The sequence below is a fragment of the Bos indicus genome, chromosome 2 (assembly GCF_029378745.1).
Source record: "Bos indicus isolate NIAB-ARS_2022 breed Sahiwal x Tharparkar chromosome 2, NIAB-ARS_B.indTharparkar_mat_pri_1.0, whole genome shotgun sequence".
NCBI classification, from domain to species: Eukaryota; Metazoa; Chordata; class Mammalia; order Artiodactyla; family Bovidae; genus Bos; species Bos indicus.
The window spans coordinates 28,644,054-28,666,596 of NC_091761.1; the positions used below are offsets into that span (position 1 = coordinate 28,644,054).

At 37.9% G+C, this 22,543-nt stretch overlaps 1 protein-coding gene across 5 annotated transcripts in view; it reads right to left on the reverse strand.

The window, feature by feature from the left end:
• The window catches only part of B3GALT1 (beta-1,3-galactosyltransferase 1), a 619,500-nt gene that overhangs the window by 365,739 nt on the left and 231,218 nt on the right, over positions 1–22,543 (reverse strand). For 2 of the 5 annotated variants that reach the window (XR_011569375.1, XR_011569372.1), the window contains one exon: positions 1–22,543. This exon is cut by the window's left edge and continues 86,826 nt beyond it; it is cut by the window's right edge. The exons of the other annotated variants lie outside the window; for them this stretch is intronic. The gene's annotated coding sequence lies outside the window, so the exon portion shown is untranslated. 5 annotated transcript variants of the gene reach the window in all.

The window sequence follows — 22,543 nt, forward strand, 5'->3', positions numbered from 1 at the left end:
CTCAGTGATCAGTACAAATAAATAGAGGAAACGATACAATGGGAAAGACTAGAGATCTCTTCAAGAAAATTAGAGATATCAAGGGAACACTTCATGCAAAGATGGGCATAATAAAGGATAGAAATGGTATGGACCTAACAGAAGCAGAAGATATTAAGAAGAGGTGGCAAGAATATATGGAAGAACTATATGAAAAATATCTTCATGACCCAGAAAACCATGATGGTGTGATCACTCACCTAGAGCCAGACATCCTGGAATGCAAAGTTAAATGAGCCTTAGGAAACATCACTTATGAACAAAGCTAGTGGCGGTAAAGAAATTCCAGTTAAGCTATTTCAAATCCTAAAAAATGATGCTGTGAAAGAGCTACACTCAATATGCCAGATCTGGAAAACTCAGCAGTGGCCAAATTATTGGAAAAGGACAGTTTGCATTCCAATCCCAAAGAAAGGCAATACCAAAGAATGCTCAAACTACTGCACAATTGTACTCATCTGACATGCTAACAAAGTAATGCTCAAAATCCTCCAGGCCAGGCTTCAACATCACATGAACAATGAACTTCTGGAAGTTCAAGCCGGATTTAGGAAAGGCAGAGGAACCAGAGATCATGTTGCCAACATCCGCTAGATCTTCGAAAAAGCAAGAGAGTCGAAGAAAAACATCTACTTCTGCTTTACTGACTATGCTAAAACCTTTGACCCTGTGGCTCACAAAAAACTGTGCAAAGTTCTTCAAGAGATGGGTATACCAGACCACCTGACCTATCTCCTGAGAAAACTGTATGCGGGTCAAGAGGGAACATTTAGAACTGGACATGGAACAACAAACTGGTTCCAGATCAATAAAGGAGTACGTCCAGGCTGTATATTGTTACCCTACTTATTTAACTTATATGCAGAGTAGATTGTGTGAAATGACGGGCTGGAGGAAACGCAAGCTGGAATCAAGACTGCTGGGAGAAATATCAGTAAGCTCAGATACACAGAAGACATCACCCTTATGGCAGACAATGAAGAACTAAAGAGCCTCTTGATGAAAGTGAAAGAGGAGAGTGAAAAAGTTGGCTTAAAACTCAACATTCAGATAACTTAAGATCATGACATCCGGTCCCATCACTTCATGGAAAATAGATGGGGAAAAAATGGAAACAGTGAGAGACTTTCTTTCCTTGGGCTCCAAAATCATTGCAGATGGTGACTGCAGCCATGAAATTAAAAGACACTTGCTCCTTGGAAGAAAAGTTATGACCAACCTAGATAGTATATTAAAAAGCAGATACATTACTTTGCCAACAAAGGTCCATCTGGTCAAAGCTATCGTTTTTCCAGTAGCCATGTATGGATGTGAGAGCTGGACTATAAAATAAGCTGAGCACCGAAGAATTAATGCTTTTGAACTGTGGTGTTGGAGAAGACTCTTGAGAGTCCCTTGGACTTCAAGGAGACCCAACCAGTAAATCCTAAAGGAAGTCAGTCCTGAATATTCATTGGAAGGACTGATATTGAAACTGAAACTGCAATACTTTGGCCACCTGATGCGAAGAACCAACTCACTGGAAAAGACCCTGATGCTGGGAGAGATTGAAGACAGGAGAAGAAGGGACGACAGTGGATGAGATGGTTGGATGGCATCACTGATGCGATGGACAAGAGTTTGAGTAAGCTCTGGGAGTTGGTGATGGACAGGGAAGCCTGGCTTGCTACAGTTCATGGTTTGCAAAGAGTCAGACATATCTGAGCAACTGAATGGAACTGCATAGACAGTATTTTATGACATATGACAAAGAAATTACCCACCAATGAATGCAGATATAAATGGAATCAACGATCTACCCTTCAGGTATGACAGCATTTAGGGTTAGAGAGATGAGGAGAAACAAGCAATAAAAACTAAAAAGCCAACAAGCATTGAAATAGCAAGAAAACCAAGTAGTATACATAAGCATTGAAATAGCAAGAAAACCAAGTAGTATACATCCTGGGGGCTAGGTGAAGGATTTGTTCAATAAATACCATATAATCTATGTGCTAAATCCTCTCGACAGGTCAAGTACAATGAAAACTGGGAAGTGACATGGATTTCAATGAGGTGGAGACCACTGGAGACATGGACTAGAGCAGTTTCAGTGGAGTGGTAGCAAAGAAAATCCAGTCAAAATGGGATCAGGACACAAAAGCAGATGAACAGGGAGTATAGGCAATCCTTTGGAAGAGTTTATTGAGGAGAGAAGCAGATTGAGAATCAAGAGCACAAAGCTAGAAAACAAGATACCTAGGAATTCTATAACTTTTTATGCTTAGAAAACAAAACAAAAAGCTGATAGCAACAATTATTGGAATAACAATGGAATAAGGTTTCTCGTCTGTACTTTCCCATTCCACAGACCTGCAGTGACTGTAGAAGAATGAGCCAGAAAATCTGCATAGTTCATAGTTCTATTTCACAGGGGTTCATGCAAGAGTATTAGTTAAGGACATTCTATATGTTAGAAGATCCAGGCACAGAGACAGTAAGTGACTTGCCTAATGCCATACAAACACAAACAGCAAAGTAGGATTCAATCTGTGTTGTCTGGCAACAGGGTATACACTCTTGACATTAATCAATATCGCCTCACTCATGGAGTAACATGGTTCCTCCCCAACTGATCATGGCAAGTGCTGAGAAGGAAGTAAGCAGGGGAATAAGACAGTGAACTAATGGTGGATGGGCCACCTTGCATAGCCTGTTTTTTTCCTCCAGGCACCACATAAACATAAAGATAAAGAGGAGCCAGATTTACAGAGGCCTTAGGATTGAGTCTGTCTAGTGAAGGCTATGGTTTTTCCAGTAGTCATGTATGGATGTGAGAGTTGGACTGTGAAGAAAGCTGAGCACCAAAGAATTGATGCTTTTGAACTGTGGTGCTGGAGAAGACTCTTGAGAGTCCCTTGGACTGCAAGGAGATCCAACCAGTTCATCCTAAAGGAAACAAGTTCAATATTCATTGGAAGGACTGATGTTTAAGCTGAAACTCTAATACTTTGGCCACCTGATGTGAAGAATTGACTCATTTGAAAAGACCCTGAAGCTGTGAAAGATTGTAGGTGGGAGGAGAAGGGGACAACAGAGGATGAGATGGTTGGATGGCAACACCAACTCAATGGACATGAGTTTGAGTAAGCTCTGGGAGTTGGTGATGGACAGGGAGGCCTGGTGTGCCGCAGTCCATGGGGTTGCAAAAAGTCGGACATGACTGAGCAACTGAACTGACTGGCTGACTGAGGATAGAGTTCCCCAGATAAAAGAAATGCAAAGTTCCACCTGTAAAAAAAAAAAAAAAAAAAAAAAAGCAGAGCTTTGCTTGAAATAGAGCAGAGGCCAGCTCAGGCAGCTTGGAGAACAAAGAAAGTTCAAGGAGAGACTATAGCAAATGGGTTTGAGAGACAGGCAGGGGCTAGATCCTGACACCCTATGGATCACAGAAAGCAGTGTGGCTTATATTCTCAGTACAGGGTGAAAGATCATGTTTACTTCAAAGCTGAGAACAAATATATGGCCCATCTCTCTACTGCAGATGGTGTATTTTGCAGCATGCTATTTCTTTCCTAACCTTATAGCTGATTTAATCCTATCTTTCTTACTCAATTCTTCCTTAACCTAAAGTTTAAAAAGGACATCAATTTCTCAAATTGCTTTCTTTTTAAAAAACAATTCTGAGAATACCTTCATACAAACATATTTTTAAAACTGTTTTGTGTTTGTGTGGTGGGAGTCTGCAGATTCTAAATTCGAAATGCGCTGCAGGCAGTTAATCCTAAAAGCCACTTGACCATGGAATGCCTCAATTTCTTCAATTTTTAGAAATGAAAAGTACAAAGCTGTAGGGAACAGAATAGTATCATGAGTGAAAACTACTTTTTAAACTATATACAAATGTACACTATTATAATTACTATTGTGCTATAAAGTATCATCTAATATGGGGTCAGCACCAAAGAACTGATGTTTTGAACTGTGTTACTGGAGAAGACTCTTGAGAGTCCCTTGGACTGCAGGGAGATCAAACCAGTCAATATTAAAGGAAATAAACTCTGAATACTCTTTGGAAGGACTAATGCTGAAGCTGAAGCTCCAATAATTTGGCCTCCTGATGCAAACAGCTGACTCACTGAAAAGATCCTGATCCTGGGAAAGATTGAGGGCAGGAGGAGAAGGGGGCAAAAGAAGATGAGATACTTGGATGGCATCACTGATTCAACAAATATGAACTTGGGCAAACTCTGGGAGATGATGATGATTAAGAAAGCATGATGTGCTACTGTCCACGGGATCACAAAGAGTGAGACACAACTTGGCTACTGACAACAACAACAAATATAGGGTCAAATCAATATTTTTTAAGAACACACTTGTGTTTGAAAATAAAGGTCAATTATTTGTGGTTTTCTAAAAAGTAATTGACTAGTCAAAGTCATCGGAATAAATGAATCTTTTATAACTAAATGACAAAATATGATCTTCACTTTTAGTGTGGCAAAGTAACCATAAATTTATTACCCTTTTTACATTCCTGTAAAATAAAGGTATACATCATGAAATAAGGAAACTTATTTATAACAAATTCAGATGACCAATAATTCAGATGACCATTACATCTACTACTGTGGGCAAGAATCCCTTAGAAGAATTGGAGCAGCCATCATAATCAACAAGAGAGTCCAAAATGTACTACTTGGGTGCAATCTCGAAAACGACAGAATGATCTCTGTTTGTTTCCAAGGCAAACCATTCAATATCACAGTAATCCAAGTCTATACCCCAACCAGTAATGCTGAAGAAGCTGAAGTTGAATGGTTCTATAAGGACCTACAAGACCTTCTAGAACTAACACCCAGAAAAGATGTTCTTTTCATCATAGGGGACTGGAATGCAAAAGGAGGAAGTCAAGAGATACCTGGAGTATCAGGCAAGTTTGGCCTGGGAAACACATGAAGCAGGGCAAAAGCTAACAGAGTTTTGCCAAGAGAACGCACTGGTCATAGCAAACATCCTCTTCCAACAACACAGGAGATGAATCTACACATGTACGTCACCAGATGGTCAATACTGAAATCATATTCATTATATTCTTTGCAGACTAAGATGGAGAAGCTGTATACAGTCAGCAAAAACAAGACTATGAGCTGACTGTGGCTCAGGTCATGAACTTCTTATTGCCAAATTCAGACTTAAACTGAAGAAAGTAGGGAAAACCACTAGACCATTCAGGTATAACCTAAATAAAATCCTTTACTATTTTACAGTGGAAGTGAAAATAGATTCAAGGGATTAGATCTGACAGACAAAGTGCCTGAAGAACTATGGACAAAGGTACATAACATTGTACAGGAGCCAGTGATCAAGACCATCCCCAAGAAAAAGAAATGCAAAAAGGCAAAATGGTTGTCTGAGGAGGCCTTACAAATAGCTGAGAACAGAAGAGAAGCTAAAGGCACAGGAGAAAAGGAAAGATATACGCATTTAAATGCAGAATTCCAAAGAAAATCAAGGAGAGATAAGACAGTGTTCCTCAGTGATCAATGCAAAGAAAGAGAGGAAAACAATAGAATGGGAAAGACTAGAGATCTCTTCAAGAAAACCAGAGATACTAAGGGAACATTTCATGCAAAGATGGGCACAATAAAGGACAGAAATGGTATGGACCTACCAGAAGCAGAAGATATTGAGATGAGGTGGCAAGAATATATGGAAGAACTATACCAAAAAGATCTTCATGACCCAGACAACCATGATGGTGTGACTACTCACCTAGAACCAGGCATCCTGGAACTTGAAGTCAAGGGGGCCTTAGGAAGTATCACTACAAACAAAGCTAGTGGAGGTGATGGAATTCCAGTAGGGCTATTTCACTTCCTGCAAGATGATACTGTAAAAGTGCTACACTCAATATGCCAAATCTAGAACAAATCTGGAAAATTCAGCTGTGGCCACAAGACTGGAAAAGGTCAGTTTTCATTCCAATGCCAAAGAAAGGCAATGCAAAAGAATGTTCCAACTACTGCAAAACTGTAGTCATCTCACACACTAGCAAAGTAATGCTCAAAATTCTCCAAGCCAGATTTCAACAGTAAATAAACTGAGAACTTTCTGATTTTCAAGCTGAATTTAGAAAAGCAGAGGAACCAGAGATCAAATTGGATCCAACATCCATTGGATCACAGAAAAAGCAAGAGTTTCAGAAAAACATCTACTTCTCCTTCACTGACTATGCCAACAGCTTTGACTGTGTGGATCATAACAAACAATGGAAAATTCTGAAAGAGATGGGAATACCAGACCACCTGACCTGCCTCCTGAGAAATCTGTGTGCAGGTCAGGAAGCAACAGTTAAAACCAAACATGGAATAACAGACTAGTTCCAAACTGGGGAAGGAGTACATCAAGGCTGTATATTGTACCCTGCTTATTTAGCTTATATGCAGAGTACATCATGCGAAATGCCAGGATGGATGAAGCACAAACTCGAATCAAGATTGCTGAGAGAAATATTAATAACCTCAGATATGCAGATGACACCACCCTCCTGGCAAAAAGCAAAGAGGAACTGAGGAGCGTCTTCATGAAAATGAAAGAAGAGAGTGAAAAAGCTGGTTTAAAATTCAACATTTAAAAAATGGAAGATCATGGCCTCCTGTCCCGTCACTTCATGGCAAATAGTTGGGGAAACAATGGAACAGTGACAGACTTTATTTTCTTGGGTTCCAAAATCACTGCAGATGGTGACTGCAGCCATGAAATTAATAGACACTTGCTCCTTGGAAGAAAAGCTATCACAACCTAGACAGTATGTTAAAAAGCAAACACATTACTTTGCCAACAAAGGTCCATCCAGTCAAAGCTTTGGTTTTTCCAGTAGTCATGTACAGATGTGAGAGTTGGACTATAAAGAAAACTTAGCACCGAAGAACTGATGCCTCTGAACTGTGGTGTTGGAGAAGACTCTTTAGAGTCCCTTGGACTGCAAGGAGATCCTGTCCATCCTAAAGGAGATGAGTCCTGAATATTCACTGGAAGGACTGATGCTGAGGCTGAAACTCCAATACTTTGGCCACCTGATGCAAAGAGCTGGCTCATTTAAAAAGACCCTGATGCTGGGAAAGATTGAAGGCGGGAGGAGAAGGGGATGACAGAGGATGAGATGGTTGGATGGCATCATCTACACTTCGGACATGAGTTTGAGTACGTTCGGGATTTGGTCATGGACAGGGAGGCCTGGTGTACTGCAGTCCATGGGGTCGCAGAGAGTCAGACGTGACTGAGCGTCTGAACGGGACTGACAAATGAATAGCTGAATAGTAAATAATTAGTTTAGAGAATTAAATGACTCCATAGTAGTTAATTAACTGGCTTTATTCTTGAGCAGAAATAAAGAAATTTAAATTAAGTGTCTATATTGGAACCCTTTAAGGACTGTGTACTGCATAAGTTCGTGCTAACAAAAGAAGACAAGGTGGAAAAAAGATAAATCATAACTCACAATGAGCAATTAATTTTGTAATTATTTGCCTGATTCACAGTTCAGTATGAAGGTCATACATGAACACCTGACAGAAGCATAGCTTTGTTGTCTAAGGTAAAAAAGCCTATATATTTTGTGTGTAAGAATAGGGATTTTCTTATTTTATATAAACAAAATTTTAAAACCCATTATAGTGACAGGAATGCTAAACATAGAAGAGATATCCATAATCTTAACATACTTGACAAACAAGAAATCTCCCGCTGTTTCACCACAGCTTAGTCCCCCACTGTAATAAAATCAGCACCACAGCAGGGTAGCGCCTGAGCTCTAAAGTACAGTAACTGCAGTACTCATTGAGGAGCAACAGCTTACAGAAGATGCTGTGGCTGGCCCTGAGAATTCAGCAATTATGTGTAGAAGAAAACTTGCAAATAAAGACTGTCAGAAGTTCTCCCCCTAGAGACGGAAACTATCTCATTACATGCCTTAAGTCAATTATAACATTGGTTGAACATTTCCCTAAAACAATTTTGTAGTAATTTTTACTATTACTGGGACATATGCTAGGAACAAAGTCAAAAGAAACCAAAATACTGTACGTGAACACTGCTCCTCATTTACACAAGTGGGATTTTTTAACACACACGTGAAAACATGGAAAACATAGAAGCCACCTTGTGGCTCAGGCGGTAAAGAGTCTGCTTGCAATGCAGGAGACCCGGGTTCGATCCCTGGGTTGGGACAATCCCCTGAAGAAGGAAATGGCACCCCACTCCAGTAATCTTGCCTGGAAAATCCCATGGAGAGAGGAGTCTGGCAGGTACAGTCCATGGGGTCGCCAAGAGTCGGACACGACTGAGTGACTTCCCTTTCACTTTTGAAAATGTAAGATTTAGGCATAAACAAGAGGTAAAATTATTGTTTTATATTATTTGATTTTGAAATCAAATTATTATACACAGCAGTTTCATGCAACCATTCAGAGGATTGCTATTATTGATATTATTATTGTATATAATATCTTTCAAGTAGAAAAAAATGAGTTGAATTTTTAAAAAAATATAGAGATATATATAAACCATATATGTATATATATGTAAACCGTATATATATATATATAAGCTGTATATATATGCATATATAAACTATATATATATGAAAATATGGACAAATGACAAACTGAAAAAAGTTTGCAATTCACATTATGAATCAAAGGCTAATTTCCTTAATGTAAAAGATACTTACAAATGAATAAGAAAAGGCTAATAACTCAATTTTCAGTGCTTCAAGAATATAATAAACATTTCTTAGGAAAAAGTCAAATATTTCTTAAACATATGAAAATAAATTCAGTCTCATGGATAATACAAAAGGCAAATTAGAACTACAACCAAAAATTTAGTTGGCAAATTTGTTTCTCATATGGATACAGGTTACTAATTTTGAAACTGCTTCACATCAAACAAATAGCTAAATAGATGGTGGATGGTAGCAGCCTGGTTATTGGAGAGAGAAGTTACAGATAAATAAGAAAGGAAGACTAGAATAAACCCTTCACTATTTCATTTAAGTCTGAGACATGAACACAAACACACATTTACATTCATATATGTATGCTGCTGCTGCTAAGTCTCTTCAGTCGTGTCTGACTGTGCGACCCCATAGACGGCAGCCCACCAGGCTCGCCCATCCCTGGGATTCTCCAGGCAAGAACACTGGAGTGGGTTGCCATTTCCTTCTCCAATGCATGAAAGTGAAAAGTGAAAGTGAAGTCGCCCAGTCGTGTCCGACTCTTTGTGACCCCATGAACTGCAGCCTACCAGGCTCCTCTGTCCATGGGATTTTCCAGGCAAGAGTACTGGAGTGGGTTGCCATTGCCTTCTCCCATATATGTATGAGGGAGAGATAAATAATTATAGATACATTACTCAATTCTGTACACAGAAAGGGCACCATTAACCCTTGAAAAGCAACAAACTTACTCAATGCCTCAATCTTCATTTCTAAATCCTATTCTCCACTGAGGAAACCAAGAGTTCTTGGAGAAATGACTGATTCTAGGTCTAGGCAGGGAAAATATGAGATAAGCCTAAAGCATTTTATACTAAAACACAGGATATACTCAACTAACAAAAGCTTAGGGCTGTGTCTAAGGGACATGGGAGTCAACTTGAAAAAGCTCTCAATGACTAAGTCTGGAAGAATCTGAATAAGAAAATAAATAAACAACATACTGTTATGTTCTTGTTCAGTTAAGTCATATCTGAACTTGTGACTCACCAAGCTCCTCTGTAGGAGCTGTAATCCACCAGGCTCCTCTGTCCATGGGATTTCCCAGGCAAGAATACTGGAATGGGTTTGCCATTTCCTTCTCCAGGGGATCTTCCCCACTCAGGGATCAAACCCATGTTTCCTGCATCAGCAGGCAGATTCTTTATTACTGAGCCACCTGGGAAGCCCCATTATTAGATAACACCCCAAAGCATAAAATGTACATGAATCCATACTGATATGGATGTGACTGAAAAAATAAATGATGAATAAAAGAACAATATAGTATCTTTGCAATGTTCCTATAAATTTAAAATTATTTCACAATCTTAAATTTATAACAAATAATGTTTATAAAGATATTTCATAAATAGAAATGTTCTCAACATTTTGCTAAGTATGCTGAAAAACTGAATAAACAATATAATTCCTATTTAGAAAATGTAAAGGAAAATATATCAAATTAAACCCCTCAAATCTACAGCAAACATTTTTTTTTTCTCTAAGAATGACAAATGTTAAAATATTGGTAATCCTGAGTTGTTCAGATTACAAAGAGGCAGTTTCACAGAGACACATGGAGGTAGAGGTGCAATTGGCATGAAGTATCTCTTGGAGGGCAATTTGGCAACATATAACAACTGAAAATGCACTTATTATTTTACTTAGAGGGTTTCCTAATAATTTTTCCTACAGAAATCTTTGTACATATGGAGAATGCCCTATGCACATGAAAACTCACTACAGCAACTTTCTAATATCCAGTGTTTGCAAATAATCTAAATGTCCACCATGATGACTAGAGTATATCCACCCAATAGAGTACGACATCAGAGAAGGCAATGGCACCCCACTCCAGTACTCTTGCCTGGAAAATCCCATGGACAGAAGGGCCTGGTGGGCTATAGTCCATGGGGCTGCTAGGAGTCGGACACGACTGAGCAACTTCACTTTCATTTTTCACTTTTATGCATTAGCAGCAGCAGCAGAGTACTACATAGCTGTTAAAGAGGTTGATTGTTGTTGTTGACCGGATGCCATGATCTTAGTTTCTTAAAGGCTTTATATACACCGATATGAAAATTCCTCCAAAATACATTGTTTAGGGGAACAGCAGTAAGTTGCTAATGGTCTATTTGGCTTGATTACGATATATGTGTACGCACGCTCGCTCTCTCTCTCTCTCGCTCGCTCTCTCTCTCTCTCTCTCTCTCTCGCTCTCTCTCTCTCACATACAAAAACACAGACACTCGCACACATGTATAAGAAACTGGTTAAAAGTGTCTTCTGGAAGAATAACTGACTGATGGGGATTGAGAACTATAGGTGAGTTAATTTTACTGCACATAGTTTTGCACTTAAATTTTGTGCATAGAGTATCTACTTTCAGTTCAGTTCAGTCACTCAGTCGTGTCCAACTCTTTGCGACTCTATGAATTGCAGCACGCCAGGCCTCCCTGTCCATCACCAACTCCCGGAGTTCACTCAAACTCACATCTATCGAGTCGGTGATGCCACCCAGCCATCTCATCCTCTGTCGTCCCCTTCTCCTCCTGCCCCCAATCCCTCCCAGCAGCAGAGTCTTTTCCAATGAGTCAACTCTTTGCATGAGGTGGCCAAAGTACTGGAGTTTCAGCTTTAGCATCATTCCTTCCAAAGAACACCCAGGACTGATCTCCTTTAGAATGGACTGGTTGGATCTTCTTGCAGTCCAAGGGACTCTCAAGAGTCTTCTCCAACACCACACTTCAAAAGCATCAATTCTTTGGTGCTCAGCTTTCTTCACAGTCCAACTCTCTCATCCATACATGAATACCAGAAAAACCATAGCCTTGACTAGATGGACCTTTGTTGGCAAAGTAATGTCTCTGCTTTCGAATATGCTATCTAGGTTGGTCATAACTTTCCTTCCAAGGAGTAAGCGTCTTTTAATTTCATGGCTGCAGTCACCATTTGTGATTTTGGAGCCCCCCAAAATAAAGTCTGACACTTTTTGCACTGTTTCCCCATCTATTTGCCATGAAGTGATGGGACCAGATGCCACGATCTTAGTTTTCTAAATATTGAGCTTTAAGCCAACTTTTTCACTCTGCAGGTCAGGAAGCAACAGTTAGAACTGGACATGGAACAACAGACTGGTTCCAAATAGGAAAAGAAGTACGTCAAGGCTGTATATTGTCACTCTGTTTATTTAACTTATATGCAGAGTACATCATGAGAAACGCTGGGCCGGAAGAAGCACAAGCTGGAATCAAGATTGCTGGGAGAAATCTCAATAACCTCAGATATGCAGATGACACCACCCTTATGGCAGAAAGTGAAGAGGAACTCAAAGGCCTCTTGATGAAAGTGAAAGTGGAGAGTGAAAAAGTTGGCTTAAAGCTCAACATTCAGAAAACTAAAAACTGAAAAACTCAACATGATCTTTCCCAAAATGTAATTAAATTATTTCATAAAGTAAATAAAGTTTTAATTAGTACACTGCCAATAACTGAGGAGACATTTTTTACATGTTAGAGGTTTTAACAGCCTTAACTAATTAATTAGCTATAAACTGAATAAAGTTAGCAGTTTATAGTCATTGGGAAAGATATTACATCTATCCCGGATTAGAAAATGTTGACCCAGCATTTTCATGTTATACAGAAATCACTAAACAGTGGTTACCCTGCTATGCACAATAGATCTGCATCCTTTCTACGGTGGTTAATGGGTATGTGGATTGCAAAAAAGGTCATGGAATTTTCTCCTTAAGGGGGAAGGGAATAAGTTTAGTTTAGTGTTGTGATTTGAAGTGGAAAAATGATATAAATTTGTCCAACCTTTCCATCTATGTCAGAAGTTTTACACTTGGTCATCTACAGGGTACTACAAGCTGGACTAGCTTCAGGAAAGTCAGTGTATTCCACGAATTGGGTCAGGTTCTACACCACTGAGAGGGTGGGTGGTATAACATATAATTACATAATACAATATATATGATCTATAGTAAGCATATATATCACATTAGATATATTTAAATATATAAGATATATATATTTTATATAAACCTAGATAGCATATTGAAAAGCAGAGACATTACTTTGCCAACAAAGGTCCATCTAGTCAAGGCTATGGTTTTTCCTGTGGTCATGTATGGATGTGAGAGTTGGACTATGAAGAAAGCTGAGCGCCGAAGAACTGATGCTTTTGAACTGTGGTGTTGGAGAAGACTCTTGAGAGTCCCTTGGACTGCAAGAAGATCCAACCAGTCCATTCTAAAGGAGATCAGTCCTGGGTGTTCTTTGGAAGGAATGATGCTAAAGCTGAAACTCCAGTACTTTGGCCACCTCATGCGAAGAGTTGACTCATTGGAAAAGACTCTGCTGCTGGGAGGGATTGGGGGCAGGAGGAGAAGGGGACGACAGAGGATAAGATGGCTGGATGGCATCACCAACTCGATGGACGTGAGTTTGAGTGAATTCCGGGAGTTGGTGACAGGACAGGGAGGCCTGGCGTGCTGCAATTCATGGGTCACAAAGAGTCGGACACGACTGAGTCACTGAACTGAACTGAACTGAAAGATATAATTTTAGCTTGTCACTGGAAAAAATCACATTTGATATGCTGAGTTGGTGAGGGTAAAGACAAATGTTGGTGACCTACTGGTACAATCTCTATGGAGGGCAATTAACATTGCATAGTAAAAGTTTTTAAAATGTTCACATCCTATTATCCAGAAAATCCTACATATATATTAAGAGCGGTCATTGCAGTATTGTTCATAAAAGTCTGAAAATACCTTTAAAATTCTCTGTAATAGTGACTGACTAAATAAATGATGCTACACCCATCCAATGGACCATGGGGTCATGACAAAAAATGAGATAGCTCCAGAAGCAACAAAATAAAATATATTCATGATAGCTACATTTCTAAATAAGAAAGTATAGGTCATTTTGTATATAGGGCTAATTTATGTAAAAGTAAAAGGAATTCACATAAATGCTTACAGATGAGTGGATATTTCTGGAAGTACACAAGTGAAACTTCTAACAGTGGTTGTTCTTAGAGAAACTGAGTGACTGAAGACAAGAGTGAGAGAGAGAGTTACTTTTCACTCTTTGGTAACCGGAGTGATATGTCTTCAAGTATGAGATTATCATTCCCACCAAAGAAGTCATTCTTCTGGGGTTGGGACATTCTTTCTAAAAATCTAACACAATCTTAGTTTTAATAGTAGGAAGCAAATGAGATTAAATTGGGACTACATTTAAGCCTAGAGACAAACAGAAGAGGTTTGCTGTATAGATGTTCGTGGAACAGTAGGTGTTTTCTAGGGAGTCACAGTGACTTGATGGCATGTGAAGGGAGGAAGGGTTAAGGAATCACCAACACGAATATCCCTGGTTTACTGTGCTTTAGGTTAATTCTAGACTGAAAATGTCTCTAACGGGCATACAGAGTTTTTCCTACAGGAAAGTGCTATCTTGATTTATAGTATCTACCTACCATATGTCCTGTGGGATGCAAAGGCACACCTGAGGGACTCCAGAGAACTCTACTGTTGATAATTTGAAAAACAGTGAAAACCATTTAAAATCTCATGTCAATAACAACTGGTAAATACATTTTATTTTGAACTCAGGGAGATCAAATGAGACTTAATCTGTTCTTTTCCATATGCACTGTTTTTCTACTTCAAATTCTAAAACAAACAAACTGCTTAGGTTTCATCAGAAAGAAAATTTTAAAAACTGCTAATTGGTAATGTACTTTAATTTGTTAATTTAGTACACAAAAAACAGTGGAAAACATATTACTAGGTAATCTTTCTCCCTTCTAATCAAATATGTCTCTGGATAGCAACAAATTAGCTCAACATTGAAATTTGTATGAAAATCTTAGGGCCTGGCTATGGAAAATTCTAGAGAACAGAAAATTTGCCAGCCTGCTAATTAAGCATTTTTAATGAATAATGCTTTTAATTGCAAGTGAACACATCTGGGAAACAAGGCAAACCAGAGGAACATATGATTGATCAAATCTGGAGAAGAATTTATATATTTAGCTTTCCCCCTCAGACCTGTCCTCCAAGAGGCTAGGTACTGAATTACTCTTTAGAAAAAATGCCAAAACCTTATCTCATAAAAGTTAGATTGCCATTTCCTTTCTAGAATCTTATGGCAGAATTCAACTGTAATCTGTCATTATGGTGGTACAATGGTCATATTAATAACACTTATTTAATTTTGGCCAACATTTAAGTAACTTTACCATTCAAATCTCATGTATATGAGTTAGGAAACAAACAAAACTACTGATGATCTGTTTCTATTCATCAATTTACAAGACCTAACGTTGCTTGGTGGCTAGAATAGACCTAAATAACACGTTTGATTTTGTTGTAATAAAATAAACATACATGAGTTATATGTCTTTTAAGACATAAATTGGTCTAAAAATAAAGGGAGTTATGAAAAGCAAATTCTAGGAATTACATAAGATTGTAGCAATTAAGACTTCAATGTGATAACAGCAGATGTAGGGAAACTGAAGGATTGAGTGCCCTCGTAACCTGATGGTGGCAGCATAAATCGGGGCAATGTGCTAGGAGACGAGAAGATATTTGGCTATTTGTGGTAGCTGACTTAAAAATATTCAAATCTTTTTACTCAACAACCTCAGTTCTAAGACTATTTAAAGAACCAAGATAGACTATCCTGTCTTACAAACTGGCCAGAATGCAGACAAAGATGCTCACTGCAGCATTATTTCTAATAGTGAAAAAACAGAAATAACCATAAATTCTAAGATTTGGATAATAGTTAAATTATAGCATATATCTAAGAGGAAATCTATACAGTCATAAGAGTACTGCTTCTGAAGCACAACTGATGGGAAAGTTGAAAAAAATAGGCTACAATTTTGGATGTATTTGATTCCATTTTTCATATTAATTCTTTTTTTTAATAAAAGGAAAAGCATCATAAAAGGAAATATAATGACATGATTATGTTCATTGGCTGGAATTATGAATACTTCATGTGTTTATTTTACTTGAAATTTTATACATTTTCCAAATATTCTAAATGACCATTTCTATTAAAATAAAACTACTGAGTTTTCAAAGTAAAAAATTTCAATGACTAAAAAGTAACTTACTATATTCAACAAGCCTAAAATTAGGTTGGATTTTTCAATTTTACTTTTAATATACCAACATCTGGCTAATATGTGGAAAACATATGGTACATATAAAATACCCTTACAGTATCTATGTTGATTAGCTAAGATTTTCCATATCAGAAACAAGAGTAAAATGACAGTTAATATAATTGCGTATCTTAGTATATGTATCTAATGAAAATACAAATATTTTTCAAATTGGTATTATTCAGCTTGATAGAACAGTTACAGCAATTATAGAATAACTTTTAATAACTTTTCTAGCAGGGGGCTATGTCTCAATTTCTCTGTGCATTCTGCAACTCTGATCTATGCTCAGTCCCACTGTTTCTAACTGATTTTCAATGGTGTGGAGCTAAAGGAGAAATGAGCTGAGTCCATACTCCGTTTAAGTGCCCATTTACATGATGATTTGTAGCCTCATATAAAATGATGATGCTCTTGGCCACTTGACATGCTACATGCTCTAAATTATATTAAGTATTTGTATCTGTCATTTTTCACCCAAGGAGGAAAGCCTGCTTTGCCACAAGTCCTTTACAACTCATTACGTGGTCTTCCTTTCATAAGAACTCCACTGGGGATCAAAATTATGGCCTTTGAATAGCTTTCTTCCACATAAGACTAATTACCTTATACAGGAATCAAACCTGTAATTTTAATTTCATTAACACTATATTCTAGCTGATTTAGCTGACTCCTATTACTTATTAAAAAACCAGCAAATGGAAAATTATTTTCTTAAGCTAAATGTAAATTCACACCACTCATTTTATTATTTTCAGTAAAAGGTTTACAATAATGAAAGATATTGAAGTTATTAGACCCTCTCTCATGCAGTTTGGACTCTTACAAGGCATAAATGTAAAAATTGACTTTAGAAAACAACTGAATAAGAAAAAAAATCTTTAGGATGTTAGCGTAAAATGTGATAGAGGTAAAATAAGTACTGAATACTGAATATTCCTTCAATCTATATAGGTAATAGAGTGCAAATTATTGGTAAGAAATCAGCATTCTATAGCTGATATAAATGTATCAACTTGGGAACTAGTTTCATAGTGTTTTATCTCTATCCGAATAATGGGTGTCTGTGTTACACTAAGTGAAAATATAGAACAAAATCTCATGATTTGTAGTCAGTCAGCCAGTTCCTCACTTTTCATTTGTTAAGGTTTCCTCGGTGTGCGGAGAAGGCAATGGCACCCCAGTCCAGTACTCTTGCCTGGAAAATCCCATGGACGGAGGAGCCTGGTAGGCTGCAGTCCATGGGGTCGCTAAGAGTCGGGCAAGACTGAGTGCCTTCACTTTCACTTTTCACTTTCATGCATTGGAGAAGGAAATGGCAACCCACCCCAGTGTTCTTGCCTGGAGAATCCCAGGGACGGGGGAGCCTGGTGGGCTGCCGTCTATGGGGTCGCACAGAGTCGGACACGACTGAAGCCACTTAGCAGCAGTAGCAGCAGGGTGTGCTAACTTGCTATAATGTACTTGAAGGAAAACAGTTAATGCCTGATCTCTTCTGTTCTTACAGCCTTAACCTTTCTCCTTGCCCCAGGAACTTATCTTTTCCCAGAAAGCCACATATGATCAAAGTCCTATTGATAGAGGCACACTGCATCCTCTGACCAGGAAACCGCATGGCAAGGAGAATTCACAGATACTTGGATCAAATGGGATTATATTGGTACAATAAAATAGCTTTTATAGACTTGAGCGCCACACAATCAGAGGTATGGTTCACAAAATTGGAGAAAATGATTTTCTTCTAGGACTGCTTGGGACTGAGCAGTAGGCTAACATCTGGAAACACCTGCTTTGCTTATGTAAATCAAGCATTGGGATATCTGTGCAATTATTCATAAACTCCTGTCAAGGAACGTAAGAGTGCATAATGATAGTAAATGACAGAAGCTTATGTCCACTACAAAGCTATTTTAAAGTTTCATTTTTAGTTGTCTGGTGACTGTTGAATCTTTTGAGAAACTGCCAGTTCACCTTAATTACATTAGATAATGCAATTCATGGGTTGTTTCTAGGCTACTGGTCTCCTCACTATAATGGGAATCAATGCAAAAATAAAAAGCTTACTTATAAAATAGGAAATAAACAGTGCATAAAAATTTCAGAAAAGTAGTTCTTGATTACATGGGCAGCACACTAGCTGGCTAGAATTGGTTAACAGTAAAATTTACTTAAATAACATTTGCAATATTTTAACTCTTTCTAGACTGAAAAACGCTTTGAGAATATTTTCTTATCACTCTTATAAATGAACAGTGTCTCCATTAGAAAAGACAAAAGCTTGCTTTTTAGATGATCCAGCGTGGCTGCTATTGTTAACCCTGAAAGGATAAGGCAGCTTCTGCATATTGGGTTATTTCTCATAAAATGCACAGAATAAAGCCATCAATAATAACATCTTAATGAAGAAAATAATTTTCCTCATGTTTTAAAAAAAGAGAAGAAAATTCAAGGAGAACATTCCTCTTTGTCTCCATTTCACAAAAACAATTATTCAATTATTTATCACATAACTATTATATGCTGCTCTCTGTTCTGTCAGATACATAGATTTTTTAAAAAATATCAAAACAACGAATTCTTGTCTTTAGAGTGTTTACGGTCTTACAGTAAAGCTAGTCAAGAAAGCTAATGTGAAAAGGAATATTTGGATGACATACAGGATGAGTGGGTAACCTATATAGAGTTGTCACAGTATTGAAAAAATGAAGTAGGTTATGAGAGCAAGTAGAAGCTAAGTTCTCAGTGTGTACTGTGGACAAAGAATGTTGACTTTCATATCAGTAAACAAAGGATACTGCAGTCATCAAGCTATCGGCCTGTGTGTGTGTGTGTGTGTGTGTGTGTATGTATGGGGGTGGGGGTGTCCCTACTGTGTACCTTGAAGGAATTCAGGATGGAGAAAAGCAAGATACTGACCCTAGATAGTTAAGGTGCATATCAAAGGAATGATTTCTATGAGCCAAGACCCTTGCATCTTTCCATACATTGAAAACCTTACTAAATACATTAATTTGAGATGCCTTGTTTTCTTTAATTAATGTTAATCTTTTAATGCTCCAACAACGTGTTTTGGTTTTTTGTTCCCCCAAAATTCCTATCTATCCTGGCTCATCCCTTATCTCTTGGGAATGGTCCCTCAGGGCTGAGAAGCTGTCTACCAGGCTTAAGTCCTCAGTGTAAGAAAGTGAAGTCGCTCAGTCATGTCTGACTCTTTGCGACCCCATGGACAGTAGCCTACCAGGCTCCAAGATCCATGGGATTTTCCAGGCAAGAATACTGGAGTGGGCTCCCATTTCCTTCTCCAGGGGATCTTCCCAACCCAGGGATCAAACCTGGGTCTTCTGCATTGCAGACAGACGATTTATCATCTGAGCCACGAAGTCCTCAGTAAGTTCCCCAAATAAAACGTACTTTTTAACTTTAAGGCTGTGCATTTTTTTCAGTCCACAGAACAATTAGATCATTATGGGTACAGCATAAGAGGTGTTTGTACATGAGTTTGACAGGGCTGTGATAGGGGAAAAAAAAAAAAACAAGCTACAATAGGTTAAAAGTAAGAGCTGAAGTGATATAATTATTACTTTGTGCTGTGAACATTCTTAACATTTCACATGTACGCAGTCATTAAATCTTTTCAAAAATAATACCTTCTCAGTAATAATATTATTTCAAACATTTTACAGTTGAGAAACTAAAGGCGCAGAGATGACATGACTTGTTAAAGGTGATGCAGCTAACCACTGAAACTCGAATTTAAGTTCCCTTTGACACTTTCTTCAGAGTTCAAGGTTAGAGTGGCAAACATGGCCTTCTCTATCACAATAAAGTTTGGAATTAATACTGAGGTTGATATGCCAACACTGAAAATATTTAAGCTAAAAATAATTTCAAATCTGTATTTTAGAGAACTTTCGTAGGCAGAAATAGTAATGATGTTTGGAAGGAGAGAAGACACTGGCAGGGCCATCATTAAAGAAGTTTTTGTATCAGTCCAAACAAGAAATAATAAGGGCCTGATAGAAGGGAGAAGGCAGCTGACAAATGTCCCTTGGCAGAAAAAAAATTCTCTTGAATTTTTCCGCATATTGAACAGATTCTTCTCATTATGTATAGTATTTCAAATATTTAAATGGGGGAGAATAGAAAGGATATAAACTTGGCAAAAGGGAAAAACCACAAATGGCAACTACTATTAAAATTAATTGTAAGTAGAAGGTCAAGGGCATTCAGCCAAATCTTTGCTTCAGGATAGGTATTGCTAGAACATGTTGAATACATAGGCACATCTGGAAAATGTATGTAGTTTGTTTTTTTGTTAAAAAGCTGGTTTTTAAAAGTCAGTTTTCTATTAGAATATCATTTAACCATATAATATAAAGGTCTACTGCTGCTGCTGCTAAGTCGCTTCAGTCGTGTCCGACTCTGTGCGACCCCACAGACGGCAGCCCACCAGGCTCCCCCGTCCCTGGGATTCTCCGGGCAAGAACACTGGAGTGGGTTGCCATTTCCTTCTCCAATGCATGAAAGTGAAAAGTGAAAGTGAAGTCGCTCAGTCATGTCCGACTCTTAGCGAGCCCATGGACTGCAGCCCACCAGGCTCCTCCATCCATGGGATTTTCCAGGCAAGAGTACTGGAGTGGGGTGCCATTGCCTTCTCTGATATAAAGGTCATTTAATATTAAATATTATTTAATTATTATTTTCTAATTTTAAATGTACTACTCTTAAAAGTGATAACTTAAAAAAAAAATGCTTGTTCAGGAAGGTTCAAGAGATTCAGTAGATAAATATACCTTGAGGAAAGTACAAAATTTAAGTCATCATGCATGTTATACTAAAATTTTTAGATGAACCTGCTTCGTGATAGATTTACTTTCTCTAGGGGAATAAAATCAGTGAAAGTAGTAAGACCAAAAACAAAACCAACATAAATATCCCATCCTAATAAAGAGTAATGGAGGTGGTCTTATATTCATTGTAATAAAAAACAGGGAGTACACATCATCCTTGAAGCAATCATCTGTTCACAGAGGCACTCCTCAGCACTTTGACTTACGCTTCACTGTACCTGTGTAGGTACAAGCTCAGCGGATGCTTGATCTCTGTGACTACACGGACCATCACTAATCAGTGGCCCATCATAAGAACTGCTTTGTAAGCTCCAACCTAAATTTGAGGACAATTTGAAGTGAGCACTTTCGGCATTTCTTCAAGGATGCTTGATTAGCGTTAAACATACTGAATGAAATAACATTTGCAGTGGATGTGTACCTCAAACCTAGAGCCATCTAGCTGAATCAATGGATCTCCTTACATCCAAAGGAAAATCGCTCATGCATTTCTGTATTATCAGAGCTATAATAGGTTAGCTGAGGCTGAAGACATTAATCACTTTTGCTCCTAAGTATTATTTTGAATATTAAATATAATGTCCTTGAAGGTGGTAATGTGTAAAATGAACATATGAATGACAATATTGAAAATACTCTAATTGGCTACTAAATTATCAAAATATTTATGTTCTTGTATTTTTCACTAAATTTTTAATGCATTTTTAAGTTAAAAAACAGAAATCCCAATGATGATAATGATTGAAAGATGATAATTATAAAAGAAATATAGCAGTTTATACTTATTAACCAGGTACTATGTGCCCAGGCTACTCATTTTACATTTTATCTTTTCTTCACAACAACTTTACGAAGTAGATTTCATTATTAGTCCCATATTAAGCTGAAACTCCAGTACTTTGGCCAACTCATGCGAAGAGTTGACTCACTGGAAAAAACTCTGATGCTGGGAGGGATTGGGGGCAGGAGGAGAGTGGGACAACAGAGGATGAGATGGCTGGATGGCATCACTGACTCGATGGACGTGAGTCTGAGTGAACTCTGGGTGTTGGTGATGGACAGGGAGGCCTGGCGTGCTGCGATTCATGGGGTCACAAAGAGTCAGACATGACTGAGCGACTGAACTGAACTGAACTGAACTGATGGGTGAAAAGACTATGGTGTGTAGAATTTCAGTACTTTATCCATATATATCCACAAGTAGGAATCAGGATTTATCTACTTAAAAAAAAACAAAGTCTACCTTGATCAGTCATCATTCTATGCAATTTACATTATTTGACTATAAACAAACAAACATAATACTAAACTTCAGTATTCAAAGCAACAGATATTCTGCTTGTCAGTTATTGGTGTTATGTCTTGGTCTTAAATGTACTCATTTATATTCAGCTCTGTGACTATGAACTTTATTTCTCCTTCCCACATGACTCCCAGTTATATTCTTTCAATAGAGGACATTAAAGAGAGATTCAAAAGCATCATGAAGAGAGAAAATACAATCCTTGTCCTGTTTCCTGCAGCAAACTGTCGCTGGTTGACTACCATGTTCATAAAAAACATATGTTTAAAAACTGCTGTGATTCTTCTCATTAAATTCCAAACTTTTACAAAACTGGGACAACTGATATCCTCTTTTATATATGATTAAAATATCTATAAAAGGTAGTCAGTAAAATACATATCAACATTGAAAATTTTCTCAAAGTTTAATAGA